Source organism: Sinohyriopsis cumingii, chromosome 3 (assembly GCF_028554795.1).
Source record: "Sinohyriopsis cumingii isolate HCF-2022 chromosome 3, ASM2855479v2, whole genome shotgun sequence".
In the NCBI taxonomy this organism is placed as follows: Eukaryota; Metazoa; Mollusca; class Bivalvia; order Unionida; family Unionidae; genus Sinohyriopsis; species Sinohyriopsis cumingii.
This window is the reverse complement of record NC_142963.1, coordinates 152,359,015-152,375,336: the sequence shown is the minus strand read 5'-3', so window position 1 is coordinate 152,375,336 and position 16,322 is coordinate 152,359,015. Positions and strand designations below refer to the sequence as shown.

The 16,322-nt window shown below is 38.1% G+C and overlaps 1 pseudogene; it reads left to right on the top strand.

The window, feature by feature from the left end:
- Positions 1-5,005: 5,005 nt before the first annotated feature.
- Positions 5,006-10,244, top strand: LOC149804166 (uncharacterized; annotated as a pseudogene).
- The last annotated feature ends 6,078 nt before the right edge of the window (positions 10,245-16,322 follow it).

The following is a 16,322-nucleotide window of genomic DNA, read 5'->3' as shown; positions in this document are numbered from 1 at the left end:
CATTTAATCAATCATTTCTGAAGGTTATTTTTAATAAGCAGTTGAAATAATTTCTGATCTGATTTGAAACAACCCGTCATATGAACACAATAAGAAATGTACAAGTTTCTTAATACTGTACGTGTCGTCCTAATTTCATTGTTGCCGGCAAAAGATTGGCATTACTATTCATAAATAACTCACCGAAGCATTAAAATCGGTATATGAATGAACAAGGCTATTCTTTCCAACAGAATCGATACAGCCAAGAATAAACATGGCGCCATGCATGACATCTGAGTGAATCTATTTTTAGACAGAGGGAGTTTCCTAATATAACTTTCAATGTACGTTACAGAAATCGATTAATAGGATTTCAGAATTATGCTTTTATTATTTTTCCACGTACTTGTTGTAATGTAATGAACTGGTTAAATTGGGGTTGCCATATTCTCTCTTCCCCGGACATGTCCTCCTTTTTGGTCTTTAAAAAGCCGTTCAGATAGAGATACGCCCACTCTTCAGAGTGTCCTCTTTCTTGAAAGGTCAAATATAGTAAACCTAGTTAAATATTATTTGCTTCACTGCAGTTTTGTGCTTTCATAAAAGGTGTGATGTCCAAAGAAAACAGGTTGACCTTACAGTGCTTGTCGAATCCCATATCAAAGAATTGTCCCCTACGTTTGTGACCCACACAATTACACTTGTAGCTTCTATTTTCTGCCATATAATGCTTAAACCTTTCTCTCAATGAATTGTATATTTTCTTTAATCTATTTGCCTGATGATATACGAACAGAGATTAAACAAATTAAGATGTTCGTTCTAGGCAAAGCATTACACCGAGACTTAGGTTTCAAACTGATTTCATTACACAAAAAAGTAACCCACACAAGGCAGTTAAAATCTTCAGTTGTTTTGATTTAAAGTTGCGCCTTTAGCGGATTTATAAAGAAAACAGAAATTCCTACCTACATAATATTCATTATGATTCGTAAAACCAGTTAGTATCTTTCCATCATCAAATGGTAACATGCGGAAATCGGAAAGGGTACATGGTCGGTCAGCTATTAAAATTGTGAATGTGCAAATGCTTGTTTGTCGGCACAGTAGTATAAACACCAGGTATTCCGAAGACACAAAGTGTTTTAAGCGCTTGTGCATAGCAGACACACACGCATTTTCTTCATGACGATCTGTTCAAGGAGATCCAGTTCAATTACTTTATATATTAAATCTGTGACAAAAATTAGAGTACTGAATAATATATTAAATTACACCTTAAATGAAACCAGTGCAGATAATAAAACTTTCTGTATCTTGACAACTTTAATGAAAACAATTTATACACTTTTATCTTTACACCTGTCTATTAGCAGCCTCTGGAGTGCCTTTTATACACAGGTTTAAGTTTAAGAAAAGAGTGAGAAAGCAATATACTAAAGTCTGTCTCGTATAAATCAAATCTAAAAAGGAATGTTCGAAATACATGCGTAAGAAAAGGCATGACTTTAACCAATACCTAAATATACCGGGACTATGATTCTGACCATGTAGTAAAGAGAGTGTGTTAGTGACATATGCACAGGTATGGGTGTGGTTTAGTGCGTTTATTGTCATTTTTCTGCACGTGGTTATTATATATGCTGCAGGGAACCTGCAAACCACTTGTAGTTACTGGCAATCTTTCTCACATTACGAACCATGAGATTGAACCCACATGGAAACAGGTTAGATGTGACTGATCTGTAACATCGATCACCCAAGAAAACTCGGCCACCCAGAGCAGTTGTATGGACGAAATTCACCCTAGAGAAATCGGCCATCCAGGGCACTTGTATGGATGAAATTCACCCCAGATAAGTTGGCCACCCAGGGCACTTGTATGGATGAAATTCACTCTAGAGAACTCGGCCACCCAGGGCACTTGTATGGATGAAATTCACTCTAGAGAACTCAGCCACCCAGGGCACTTGTATGGATGAAATTCACTCTAGAGAACTCGGCCACCCAGGGCACTTGTATGGATGAAATTCACTCTAGAGAACTCGGCCACCCAGGGCACTTGTATGGATGAAATTCACTCTAGAGAACTCGGCCACCCAGGGCACTTGTATTGATGAAATTCACTCTAGACAACTCGGCCATCTAGGGCACTTGTATGGATGAAATTCACTCTAGAGAACTCGGCCACCCAGGGCACTTGTATGGATGAAATTCACTCTAGAGAACTCGGCCACCCAGGGCACTTGTATTGATGAAATTCACTCTAGACAACTCGGCCATCTAGGGCACTTGTATGGATCAAATTCACTCTAGACAACTCGGCCGCCCAGGGCACTTGTATCGATGAAATTCACCAAAGCGAACTCGGTCATCCTAGGGCACTTAGTTGAAATCTATTGTGTTTTTAGGTTTGATATGTCCATGTCTTAATTTTCAGATAACAGCAACAACTTTTACAAGACCTTTTGACTTTATAAATAGCATGTTGTAAGTCTTACACATAATGAACGAGCATGAAATGCATTGAAAGGTTATTTCATCTCATATGTGGTCTTCTTGTCACAATGAAAACAAACTAATTTATCATTATATGATAACTCTTACTAATCCGAGATCTCGATTTACTAATCCGAGATCTTGGTTTACTATATGGAAATTTAAATTGATGAATTTGTCATCTGGGTGCCTCATTTTGACTGGATCCGTTTATTGTGGATAGACTGCTGTAGGTTGGAGGCGAAATATTCAAGCAAATGAGGTAAGTTGTAGCTGTTGAGTTTTGTTATAAGGGCGTTTATTACAATTAAAATAAAATACTACTCGTGAAGTGACGAGGTTACAAAGGAAAGTATTCTTTGCTGTATCAAGTAAGTCGAGCCTTCTCACTGTCGATGATCCTGTAGTAAAGCCCCACAGTATACTTCTAAAGTATTTAAGTGCTCATGATTATTACGTTTAAGATAGGAGCCCCGAGTGGCCGAGTGGTCGAAAGCGCTCTCCGTTACGGATCACTGCCATCTCACCTCTGTCTGCGTGGGTTCGAGTCTCGGATTCGGCTAATGTGGGTATGTTAGAAAGCTTGCCAGTAGCTTCTCGTGGGTCGGTGGTTCTTTCCGGGGTTTTCCCGGGTTCTTCCTCCACCATAAATACTGGCCGCCATGCATAGCCTATCGTGTGCTGAATAATGGCGTTAAACACAACAACAACAACAACAACAACGTTTGAGATAATGCTTTCATAATACCTGCTTCTACAAAAAATCAGGGATATTTCTTTTGTCACGGCAGCTGAGTGTTTGTCAACTGGTCCGTCTGCACGTCCATCTTTCTTTATAGTCTCTTGATGTCCCAACTTAGAGTTTGTAGTTAGGTTCCCTAGGGCTTGTTAATAATATGTGGATTTCTGATTCAGTTTCGATCATAAGGGACCCTTGTTCCGGTTTAAAGATCTAAAGATTGCTTGTCTTTGTAAATATTGAAAAGTCTATACTGCGATGTCTTTGTTTTCAAATTAGATGAGGTGTATAGGCCTATGGCTTAATCAGTTATTTCTTTGCTTTCGATTTGACCTCAAGCAATTAATAGAGAGAAGGCACAGAGATGAAAAGGACAAAGTATGTTTAATTTAGTACTCCAATATCTCGATTTAGTAATCCGAGATCTCGATTTACTAATCCGAGATCTCGGTTTACTAATCCGAGATCTCGGTTTAGTCAACTGTCATGCGCAAGCCTCACTTAGATTCTTGCAAATGGCAGGAGGGACGTTTGAGAGATGTAAAGCAGCCGAAGTAAGTAATTACCGTATCTAAAGATGCTTTTTGCTGTCAAAGTAAAATCATTATTGCGAAAGTGACGAAGTGAGAAAGTTTATGTGACAATTGCATTCGGTACATTACACAAATCAGATCCTCGCGTTACCCAACCCGTATTGTTTAGGTCATTTATACAGATATGCAAAAGTCACGGAGCTTGTGTTAATATTTTGAGGATAACTTTTACGTCGCAATATATAGGCCTACTGCACGACAGTTTGTACTGTAACTAAAATATGGTTTAACACTTTATGTATGTACCATACCTATTTACTACTCGTTTTCTGTTTATGACATTTGTATGATCCACGATGCGCAAACGGTGTTTTTCCTGCATCGTGATACGGACAACAAAACTTAGTTAACATGAACATTTAAAATCATATATAGATCACACACACACACACACACACCAAGGCTTACAGAAAATACTTCTTGACATTATTTCTTTGGATCAAAACTGTCCTTTAACTCACATGAAAAACTACAAATGTGAAATTATGGCTAAACGTCGTTACCCCTATTAATCAAAACATTCCTCGGAATAATCTTTCCTGATTTAAGATACGATTAACTTTTAAGATGAATATGAAAGGGTTGTAATACACTTGAGTTACTTTGACTCTAGATGAATATGAAAGGGTTTTAATATATAGGACTTACTTTGACTGTACATGAATATGAAAGGGTTGTAATATATAGGAGTTACATTGGCTTTGATACCTGGATGAATATGAAAGAGTTGTATCCCTGATTACTAGATTCAGATTCATTTTACCTAATAAATTCTCCAGATGTACCAGGGTCTCAAATGGATAAAGCTCAAACATGTGTTGCAGTGCCAGATATGTTGTCTAACGCATTATATTCTGGGTCATTAGTCAAGGTAAATGTAACAGAAGCCAGAGATGGATGTGGTACCATTTTTAAAATGGTTACTTTATAAGAGAGAGAGAGGGAGAGAGAGAGAGAGAGATTATACTGAAAACATTCAGTGCATTTAGCACATAGGATCCGATGATCAAGGTGGAATGAGAAGAATCTGTCATGAAGAGGAATTCTGCATCTTTGCTTATGAAGGTTGTATGATTATAAGAGGAAAGTTTTGTATTTTATTAATTTCAATAATAAGTCACTTAATGATTCAGGTACTTATTCACAACATTTAATGTAAGATATATTTCTATTTCATGTATGGTAGATCATGATGGAAGAAGGTAGAGAACTTGAGGATTTCTTGAAGAAAAGAGGACTTCAGCAAGATTTGATTGATGAAATACAAGAGCAGAAGGTATAAAAGTCTGAGAAATGTAGTGTTGTCCATGATTTCTATTTTCAGGATGTGAGTAAGTCACATGAATGATCGGATTGTATGCATAAGGGACCACTCTGGGAGCCTAAGTGGCTACAACGTCTGCCTTGGATGCAGGAGGTCGCAGTTTTGAACCTCAGCTGAGTCATACCTAAGACTTATAAAAATGGTACTAGCAGCTGCCTCACTTTGTGCTCAGCATATTTAATACAGACTTCTTATAAATTTAGTACTAGCATTATATCTGTCATATTTCAGAGAAGTGTAAAAAACACCACTGTCTTGAATATTTATTAGACTTCATTATTTTTATGTCTTAATTTGCAAATTGTATCTTGTGGTTAATAGTTTAAAAGAACAGGACACAATTATTGGAACCATGGAAAGGACATAGCCGTTATAACTTGTAGGAAGTCCATTATGTCATGATTTGAGAAGTTTGTGAAGTTAAGGTTGTTGCTATCATTATTTTGGGTAAGTAATACAATCAGCTTTTAATTATTTGCATTTTACTGCTATGTATAATGTAGAGTGATACATGTATTTTTTTAATTGGTAACCTAAACAATAGAAAACAAGGATCCATCTGACTATATAGACCTCCATCTGCCCATTGTTTGTTAATACTATGCATTAACGGTCTTATAAACGACTTGTCAAATTATTTTAAAATTCTCAATCAATGATTCTTGGACCTAGACCTTTCAATTTTGCTCCAATTACATCATTTTAATTTCTCTTATTCTCTTTCTCTCTCTCTCTCATAGAGAGATGTTATAATATATAAAGAAATTTATAGTACATGTATCTGCAAATAACACAACATTAAAGTCATCTAAGTGTAGGTTATTGGCTGTAGACATTTACAAAATTGGCAATAATATAAGTATGCAAGAACTGTCCAAATCATGTCTGTATACAGTAGCAATGGGAAACAATATCCTGAAAAAATAAAGGTTGTTTGCCCTATATTTGTCAGATGCGTTAGAAAACACTTGTCTTGCCAACTGAATCCTCTCACATTCAAGAAATCAGGAAGAGGTAAAAAGAATACCATCATGAAACTAAATATTTTTAGTTGTGATGCTAACACGCCTAATATATTATCCATCTTATCATTTTCAGGAACACTCATCACTCTTCTGATATAACTCAACTTCTGTTCAGTGAGAGAGAGGAACTTGCAGGAATACACCATATGCTAATGATCAAATTCTCTTGTCGGCCACTTGTCCAGTGATTTCTGAAAAGTCACTTGTCCCCTCTGCATTTTCACTTGTCCCAAAATTTCAGTCTCTTGCCTGAACTGGTTTAGATATGTGTATTTTAATCAATATTAGACATGTTAACCACAAAGAAATGTACAACATATTTATTTCTTCAAAGGACTTTATGTTTTAGTTTATGTTACTGTCAAGGTAGCTTATATACACTATTTCTTGCACCAGGATGGTAGAATCCATCTGCAAGAATAGAAAGGAAATTACAGGAATTTAGACCATTCCTAAATTATTCTCACAAGACTCAGTCAATTTACAGAACAAAGTATCTTGCCCTGAGTTGTTTTAATTTAAAACCATTCTTCTGGAGTGCACACAGTTTCCACATCAAGATATTGTATTCCATCTTGGGCCATGGTGTAGGCTGTGTTAAAAATGTGTTTTATTTGTTTTGGATTTCATTCTCATTTAGTTTTAAAATATCCTTTCCTAGTGGAGTGTTAGCAACTCTAGCTTTCAGGATTTTCTACACATGCTGGTTAGTGTCATGCAATACATTGTTGCACAGAATTTGCAAGGTACAAAACTCTCCTGAAGTGTGCTTCATTTAATACTGGTATTCACAAATACACTGGCTGAATTTCCAGTCTGCCAGTTTGGGATATTGTTTGTAATAACTGGAGAATATCTTTTCTCCCACTCAATAAATTCAAACCATGGATAATTATTAACCCAATGTGTCAGAAAATTTCTTTGGCTCATAGTTTTGTCATATTTGACATTTATTGCTGCCACAGTGTCTGGCTTATGTCTGTTTGGAAGAATAGTTACATCAGACTCATTGGCAGCCTTACATTTTATCCTACAAAATTTTCTTTTCATGATCTTCCTTGCAAAATTGATTTAGTAAACTCATTTTATCCAAATAGGTTAGATCACTTCATTCGACAATGTCTTCTAATAAAGTGATCATAACAAACATCTTCTCTTGCAAATGCAAACACATACCGCTGCTTTAGTATAATTATTCGACTTCAAATGCAGTACAACATTCAGTTAAAAAGAAGAGCAACTCATTACTGTCATTTAATCAGTTCATAAATGAATAGGAAATTGTATTGAAAAATAACCTTTCATTAATTTCAGTTTGTGGTGGATTGAAATCATGTGGTGATCTAATCATGAGTATCTGTTGAGTAAACACAATAACAAGGTCATTTAAAAAAGATGCTGTTGAGTAAACACAATAACAAGGTCATTTAAAAAAGATGCTGTTGAGTAAGCACAATAACATGGTCATTTCAAAAAGATGCTGTTGAGTAAACACAATAACATGGTCATTTAAAAAAGATGCTGTTTCATCATGTCAGATTTGTTTGTTTTAGATGTTTTGATTAGTTGGTAATTTGGCCACTTAGTCAAATATGCAGTCAAGTAGTAATATAAATCACACGTGTGAGTTTGATTCAAGCATTCTCTGTGCCCAGAGGGCATGAGTGGACAAATAAAGGTTGATAAAAAATGATTCAAGTATGAAAATTTGTGCTTTCCCAATTTGTTGTAAAATAGGCAAAAAATCACTTGTCCTGAAATAAAGCCTTGAAACCTTTTACTTGTCCAGCTTTGAAAATGTATTATAGTCCTTTACATCAGGCTGTAGGTTTTCACCAGCTCTGCACTATGGTGCCAACAGTGAGTCAATTTTTAATGTTACCAATCTCTGTCATTTACTTTCACATATCACAAGAAATTTGTATTACTGAAATGATTGGCCTTATTTTTTGTTTGTGTTTTAGATTGACTGCCAAACCCTGTGTGCAATGCCAGACAGTCAGTTACAACTGTACATTTCAAAGCTTGGTGATGTATAGGCCACAAAAAGATTTTGCCAGGAATTATTTAGCAAACAACAGAAGTATAATAGAAAAACCACACTGTTGGAGAAGCTACGTCGAAAGTTAGGTTGAAAATACAACAGACCTGATGCAGAAGATGACTCAGTAGATCAAAGAAGAGCCAAGCTTTTGGGCAATGTAAATGCTTCTAAAAATGAGAGAAAGATTGAACTTGGCTGGTGCGTTTTTAATATATGCTCAGAAAAGTACCAACAGGTTAGAAATAAACATGGTGGTGGGACAAGGGAAGCGAAAGTGAGCAAATATTGGAAAGCCGAAAACATTCTTCAATATGGAAAGGGACTTTTTTCCCTGGAGGTGTATCAAAAAAGGGTTGTAAATGGGAATTTGAATTTCATTAAAAAGATTTCCAGCAGTCATCAGTTGATGATTCGGCAACAGTGGAAGATCTGTACAAAATAACACAAATGAGAATACTTAGATTCTATGTTTATACGAGAAAAAAGCATCCTGCTGTTGCTGTAGATGCAAGTGATAATGGTCCTCTGAAGGAGAATTTGCCTGGATTAAACACTGGTGTTGAGAAATCAGTCATTGGATTAGATTTATCATCTGCCTCAGCCTCTGTCAGTCCTGAACGATATGTGCCAACAACATGCACAGCATTGTGTGAAACACCAACAGCACTGAATGCCTATACACCATCATTAACCATACAATCCAGTGATTCAGATCTGCAGTCAAGTTTGTTGACAGTTCAAGTAGATAATGAAGTAATGTTTTCACTTTGTGCCGAAAGTTACAATTTTTTTTCATCAGAGGAGTCTCCTTCAGTCTCGTGCAATTCCAAATACTGCAACATCAGAGGCTGGAACTTTATGCATGGATGATATAGACGATATTGTTGTGGTTGAATCAGTATCTTCTGAATCTGGCAATACCTTATCACCAGAAGTTCCAACATCACAAGCAAATACAATTCAGTCTGCACAGGAGCAAGAGAGACTTGATTCGACACTTTTACTGAACTGATAAAGCTATATCAAAAGGAAGACGTGTCTTAGCAGTTGCACAGTGAAAAGGGTATTACCCAATGGAGAAGATGAAAGAGGTGAAGGTGTTGGACTTCTCAAAGATATTTTCACTGAATTCTGGGAAAGCTTCTATTCCAAGTGTTGTGAGGGTGCTGATATCAAGGGTCCTATTTTGCGACATGATATGGGTGAAGATGAATGGAAATCAGTCGGTAGAATCATATGTGATGGTTGGTCAACCTTGAAATACTTTCCAGTACAACTTGCGCAACCTGTACTTGAAGATGCAATATTTAGTATGATTACAGTTAGCTTTACAACAACCTTTCTTGGCTTCATACCAGTTTCAGAAAGAACCATCATTCAAGCAGCATTAGATAACTTTGAGTTGGTTGATATGAATGACCTGTTGGAGGTTTTGAAATCCCATGAGTGTAAAAGTTTCCAAAAACCTGCAAACATCCAGTCCATCATTGAAGAAATTGCACACAAGGAAATCTTACAGGAGCCAAAGTTTGTCCTTGAAAGTTGGAGAAAGATGTTTGGAACCAATTTGGAAATGGACCAAAATGTGCTTTGTGACATTTTTAAAGAAAAGCAGCCAACAGTAAGAAAATAGTGAATGCTTTGAACTTTCCAGATGTGATGGACTTCAACCAGCAAACCACATCTAACTACCTGAAACGTTTTGTAAAAGGGTTGGACAAGAAAGGTATGGAAAACTTTTCTGCGGTTTTGCACAGGTTCCAATCTTATGAGTGAGAAGATCACTGTTGAGTTTACAAGGTAATATGCCTTTGAAAGACGCCCAGTAGCACATACATGTGGAAGAATTCTAAGAATGCCAACAACTTTTGAAACCTTCTCAGATATGCGAGAAGAATTTGAAAATATCCTTTCAATCAATGTTTGGGAGATGAGTTTTGTTTAATGTGAATCAAAGCATATGGGATGGATGTTTAGTGTTAGTGTTGTTTCTTAGTACATGCAATATTAGTACCTATGATACTGTCAACAGGGAAAAGATCTCTTCGTGCAAAAATCCCGCAAAAACACTTAGAATAATGTGCATAGCAGTCCAGAGAAGTGTGACAGTAATTTCTTTTCTAGATACTGCTGAATATCAACTGATGTAGGACGTAATAACAATAATATTCCAAGATAGATGGTACCATCATTACATTCATTAATCATCATTTAATATAAATCAGTATGTTATTGCTTTTAATTCTGAAATGTTGAATACATTGATTAAGATTCTTTGTTACTGTTCAAGTCTCATTGTAGTTTTATTGTTTCATTTTAACCATGATAATATTACAATTTATTGGATCACCAGCTTATTCTGAAGGGAAAACAGAATGTTGTATTCTGAAAAGGTCAGAAAATGATGGATAATTATGTTCAATTTGTATTATGTGAAACACTGCATTTAAGCTTGTGAGTAGTAAATGGGGATAGATTAGCGTCAATGGGAATTAGCATTACAGAGACCCCTGGGACAGATTAGCGTCAAGGGAAATTTAACATGGAGAAAAATCGTGGGTCAGATTAGCGTCAAGGGAAATTAACATGGAGAAAAATCGTGGGACGGTTTAGCGTCAAAGGAATTTAAACAGGGTGGGACTTTATAGCGTCAAGGGAAATTGAACATGGGATTTTTTTTTTTTAAATTTTTTTAAAAAAGGGGTAGGCAATGGAAAGGCTATCTCTTTTCGAGAAATATGGCTGGCCCTGAAAAGGGCCTTTGGGTTTTTTTCTTCTTCTTCTTCTTTTAACTTCTTAACTTTTTCCACCATCCTCTTATTTTGTCCATCATTCCTTTCTTCTTCTTTTCTGTTTCCGGCAGCCAGTCCGGGTGGCCCATGGCCCGGAACTTCTCTTGGATTTTCATCCAGTTTGTGCTCAGTTTTTCTAGTTCATCATTTTTTTTCTATTTTCTTCTTCTTTTCTTTCCTTTGACCACTTTTCTTTGATCTTCTTGACCTCTTCAGTCAGCACATTCCTCATTACTTCTTCAGTTTTTGTCAGCTGGTCCAACCCCCATTTTACATATCGCCACTCCGTCCAATTCAATATCTTTTCTAAGAAGCACCTGACTTCGATGACATTTTCAAGTGCTTCCTTTAAACTTCCAACTCTTACATAAGGCGGGTCAATCAATCCTCTCAGTCTCTTTTCCTCTTCTTCCATCATTCCTGTTATTATCTCCTTTGCTTCCTTCAAATTATTAAAATAGTCGAGACACTTTTCTAATTTGAATTCTTTCTCTATCTTCTCCATGACAAACGTAACATCTACTATCCAATAATAAATGCCTATCAAATGATTCAGTAACGCTGTTGCTACCACCATTTTCTTTGTCTTTATTCCTTGGAACGGGTTCTAATGGCTAAACTGTTAGCTTTATAGTTAAAGCGCGGACGTGATGGAAAACATCCCCTAAAAACATAAAATTGATCTTACCTAGATCATGACCGAACAACGCGCGGACGTGAAGGAAAACATCCCCCACTTTTCTCATTTCATATAATCAAACCCAAACTATACTCTCCACATACGCTAAGAAACAATAAATTAACCCATAATCTACTATTCACACAAACATACCAGAGCTCTTACAAACACAAACACACAAACACATACCCTCACACAATTAAAAAAAAGAGTTAGTGTTTATATTCACACTTCTCTACATACACACATTGGCAAATCGATAGTTATTTCTTTTCTAGAGTATTGGGTAGCCCTGAAAAGGGCTGTTTTTTTGGAACTTCATGGACACCTGGTTAATGGTGGCACCTTGCAGGCCTGGCGCCGCATACACATCTTGTCCCCCAGTTACTTTTTACCTTTTTGGGGGAGAGAGCAGAGGCAGGATATGTGGCTTCAGAATCCCAATTTTCGGTTTCTGGGATTCTGAAATTTTGTCTTCTCTCCTTTTCCTCCTCCTCCTGTTCTTTGTTTCTTCTCTCCTCCATTTTGTATCTTCTTTCTTCTTCTTCTTCTTTATATCTTCTCTCCTCCTCTTCTTTGTTTCTTCTTTCCTCCTCCTCTCTTATCCTTCCCTCCTCCACAATGGCTTCCGCGGCCAGTTCATTTAATATGCGCCTGGCATATTCCAGATGCACATGAAGTTCCAACAGTTTCGTCAGTCTCGTGTTCATTTTTGGTGTTGATCAATCAACAAGGGTAGTTGGACTGCCGAACGAGTTTCAATTTATAGTGAAAGCGCGGACGTGAAGGAAAACATCCCCCTAAAAACATAAAATTGATCTTACCTACATCATGACCAAAAACAACAACGCGCGGACCTAAAAGAAACACTCACTCACTTTTTTATGCTACCCATCACTATTTTAAAATTTTTTATAAATCACTTCAATAGACTATTTACATACGCAAAGTAATCCAATCTAACTCCTAATCTACACCTCAAACACCAAAAAAAAAGACATCATTTTAATCTACTATCCATACCAACTTACTTAACCACTTACAAACACAAACACACAAACACATACCCTCACATTTTTTAAAAAAAGAGTTAGTGTTTATTTTCACACTACTCTACCTACACACATTGGCAAATCGATCGTTATTTCTTTTCTAGAGTATTGGGGTAGCCCTGAAAAGGGCTGTTTTTTTTTGTTTGCTATGGCATTCTTTTTTAGTTTCTAAGAATGCGATGTCCTCTGAGGATAGACTTTCTGGCGATAGGTCTGCTTCTTCGGAAAGAGAAGAAGAACTCTTTGGTGTTGATACGACAATCGACAAAGCCTCTGTCAGCTTCAGGTTGCTGCTGCTGCTGTTGTTGTTGTTGTTGCTGCTGTTGCTGCTGTCTCTGAAGTCTGTACTTCTCTGTCCATTCTTCTTTTTCCCTGTTCACTTCTTCTCTGAAGAGCTCTTCTATCAGGTCTTCAGTGATTTTTAACATTCTCACATTCTCTATTTCTTCTGGCTTCGGTATCAGACTGTGTCTGACCCTATGCAAATTCACGTAGGCTTCGTTGAGCTTAGCTAGTTTGGAGCACATCTTCGTAGGAGGATGAGTCGACAATGGATGGTTAGACTGGAAACAACCCGGTTCTTAAAGTCAAAGCGCGGACGTGAAGGAAAACATCCCCCACACGGTTTTTGAGTCGCAACGTTTAGTGAGTGTCATGAGAGGGATAGTAAGAAATGAAAGAGCATCAATCCAACATTCTTATAGCTAAACAAAAGACAAAGGCATTTTTTTCAAAACACAACATTTTTTATTCAAAAATCACTTAACACTAAACAACAACTCTAACATTTTTAACAATAATCCAACAATATAACATCAAACAATTTTTTCAAAACACAACATTTTTTATTCATAAATCACTTAACACTAAACATGGTTTCTAGTAATCTAGGATGACTTCTCTCAAACTGTTGATTTCTATGGTATTATCGAATTCTGCATACAGGATGACGTTCACCGTTTCATCAGGGTCTCGGTCTTTAAACTGAATTTCCACACGAATCTGGCCGGATTTTATATGGTGGAAATGTCCCTCGTCGCTGCCTTGGTCTGGAGTGAAATCGAAATCCCACAAAGCATAGCCTCCTGAATAATCCTCGTACGTAATACCGTGACTGGTATTGGTTCCTAACTATCCAGTGGCTTCGTACAAGGACAAGTACGATCTCAAGTAATTCTTCTTGGCAAAGTCAGGTTCGAAAGGTCGGGTACACAAGGTTTTGCCATCGCGACTGACTTCGATTTTGGACACGCCAAAGTGTTGAAAGTAGAAAGGATTTTTTTCGGCAGCTCCGTTGAAGGCTGTATTCTCGACGATACCAACGATCAAACGTTTGGGTAACTGCCCTTGGAACAGATGATCTTCGATCATGGATCGCTGTCCCTTGGGAATGGTGAAGGTATGGGATACATGGCGGTCGTTCTGCTCAACGTCTGACTGATGTCGTTTCCCACTTTAGGTAACACTTCCACACGGCGTACGTAGAGTCTGGCTTCTTTGATTTTGGTTTTGTAACCGTCACTATCAGCCATCAAATGGAAAGCGGCACTGCTACGATTCAGTCTCAGGCGGACATCCACCCCGTTCAGCAAATACTTTTCTTGCAACCACATGTCCAAATGCAAACGATCCATCAGTTCTAAACTTGTGTCGGCTCCCGTGATTCTCTTTCTTCGTTCTACAAATCCATCATTGTTGTCTTTCTTTTCATCAGTTTCCAATATTTCAAACTTGGTAGGTTCGTCAGCTTCCCATACCACACAGACATTGAGATGAGTGTTCTTGGCATCTATTCCGTACGTCAAGAGATTTTCCAGGTAGGCACGATAAGGGTAAGTATCCATGCTGCTACTGACCAGTTTGTTATTCAAGTACAAGTCCACTCCACTGAACAAGGAATGCATGAAATTGTTGACGGGAGCTACTGCTTCATCGTCTACAGGACCTCCAGTCTTATCTAGAATTTTGACTTTCAGGTACAAGTAACTGCTATTCAGATCGATGTAATCTTCGGGCTGTCCTTTGATTTCAAACTCGATGAGAGCGGAATCGGTCAGTGAGGAGACGGGGTGAAATTCCACCCATTGGGATTCATGCATCGTCATCATCGTGGGGGGCATGGCAAACAGATCCAGTTCCGTCTTGGAACAAGCGCAAGATTCTCGGTGCATCATTTTTTTTGTCTCTTTTCTCAGTAATCGAAAACGTCTAAGTCTCGAACGATTCTTCTTTTCTTGGCCTTTCTCGCTTGAAGTCTGGTGAAAGGGTGTTTTCTTCGTCGTCTCTTTCTGCCTTGTCCTTGCTGAATGCCTGACTCGGTAGCGTGCAGGGCATTTTATAGGTGTCTCTCGGTGACCCAAAATGTCTTTGCCCGTTTGCAGCAAGACATTTTTGCCTGCCCTCATGAAGGCTTCTTTAGGGTTTTGTTTGTCGATGATGACATTTTGGAGAAATTCTTTGCCTTGCGTCAGTGCCACATCTTTCAAGGCGTGCAATCCGCGTGTCACCATCGGTTTCAACACTGGGGCCACCGAACGAAAGGCCGATTTTAACATGTCTCCTAAGCCGTGTCCTCGCTGTCGAGCAACCCCTCGGTACACTGGATACATGACTTACTTACGAGTCGTGAGAGAACCGTTTTCGAAAATGGAGTTTCACCGTGACTTTTCCTTTGGTGAATGGAATATTTTGTCCCAGATCTCCTTTTATAGCAATGTTGACCGTGTCCAAATACGACTTGCTGACAGGCAAATAGTGAGGATGGACAAATTCGCGGTTGACGTGGTAAGTGTTTCCACCTTCCTCGTCCGCGTTCGTGAAAGAATCTACTTTGAAAGGAATGACACGCAGTAACGGTACGGAGGTGTGTCCCACCACGTTGTATTCCACCACATCGGAATACACGAACATCAAATTCAGTCCTTGGTTCAGTTCTACCGGGGCACGAAATAACTTGCTAAAAGACTCGTTGTCGTAAACGATGGGTAATTCGTTTTTCTTGAGCATGGCCTTTCTCATGTCCATGTCTCCGCCCAACATGTCAAACAATTCAGGACAAAATAGAATGGACACGATTTTACTTCGTTCAAATTTCATCAAGAAGCGACGAGCTGCTTTGTGGTACTCCATGGTGACACTTTTGTTGACATGCTCCAAAGCTTTCAGAAACACGACATTAAACCTGGAGGCTATGGTGCTGACCAAATGTTGACCACTAAAATAACAGCCTGGGGGAATGAACAAGTGATATATGGTGTACTTTTGTGTATGGGTTTTCTTGTCATATTTGACATTGCTATCCATCCACTGTTGCATTTGCTCGTCATTAACTTCCACAGCAAAAAAATTTTGATTGGGAAGGACATTGAGGACTTGGGTCGGGTGAATCATTTCTACTAAAGCCACTTCCCAATGGGCTTCGTGATCTGACTGGATGGCTTGAGGTAATTTGGCCGTGTAACAGCACAACGTGTTCTTGGGAAACACCTCCATGGAACTGTCACTGGGTAAAGTTAAGTAAAATTGGTTTTGGTGACTCATAATTCCAGAGTTCTGTGGCTGTCCGAGGGGATATTACTGGACGTCAGAGGCGT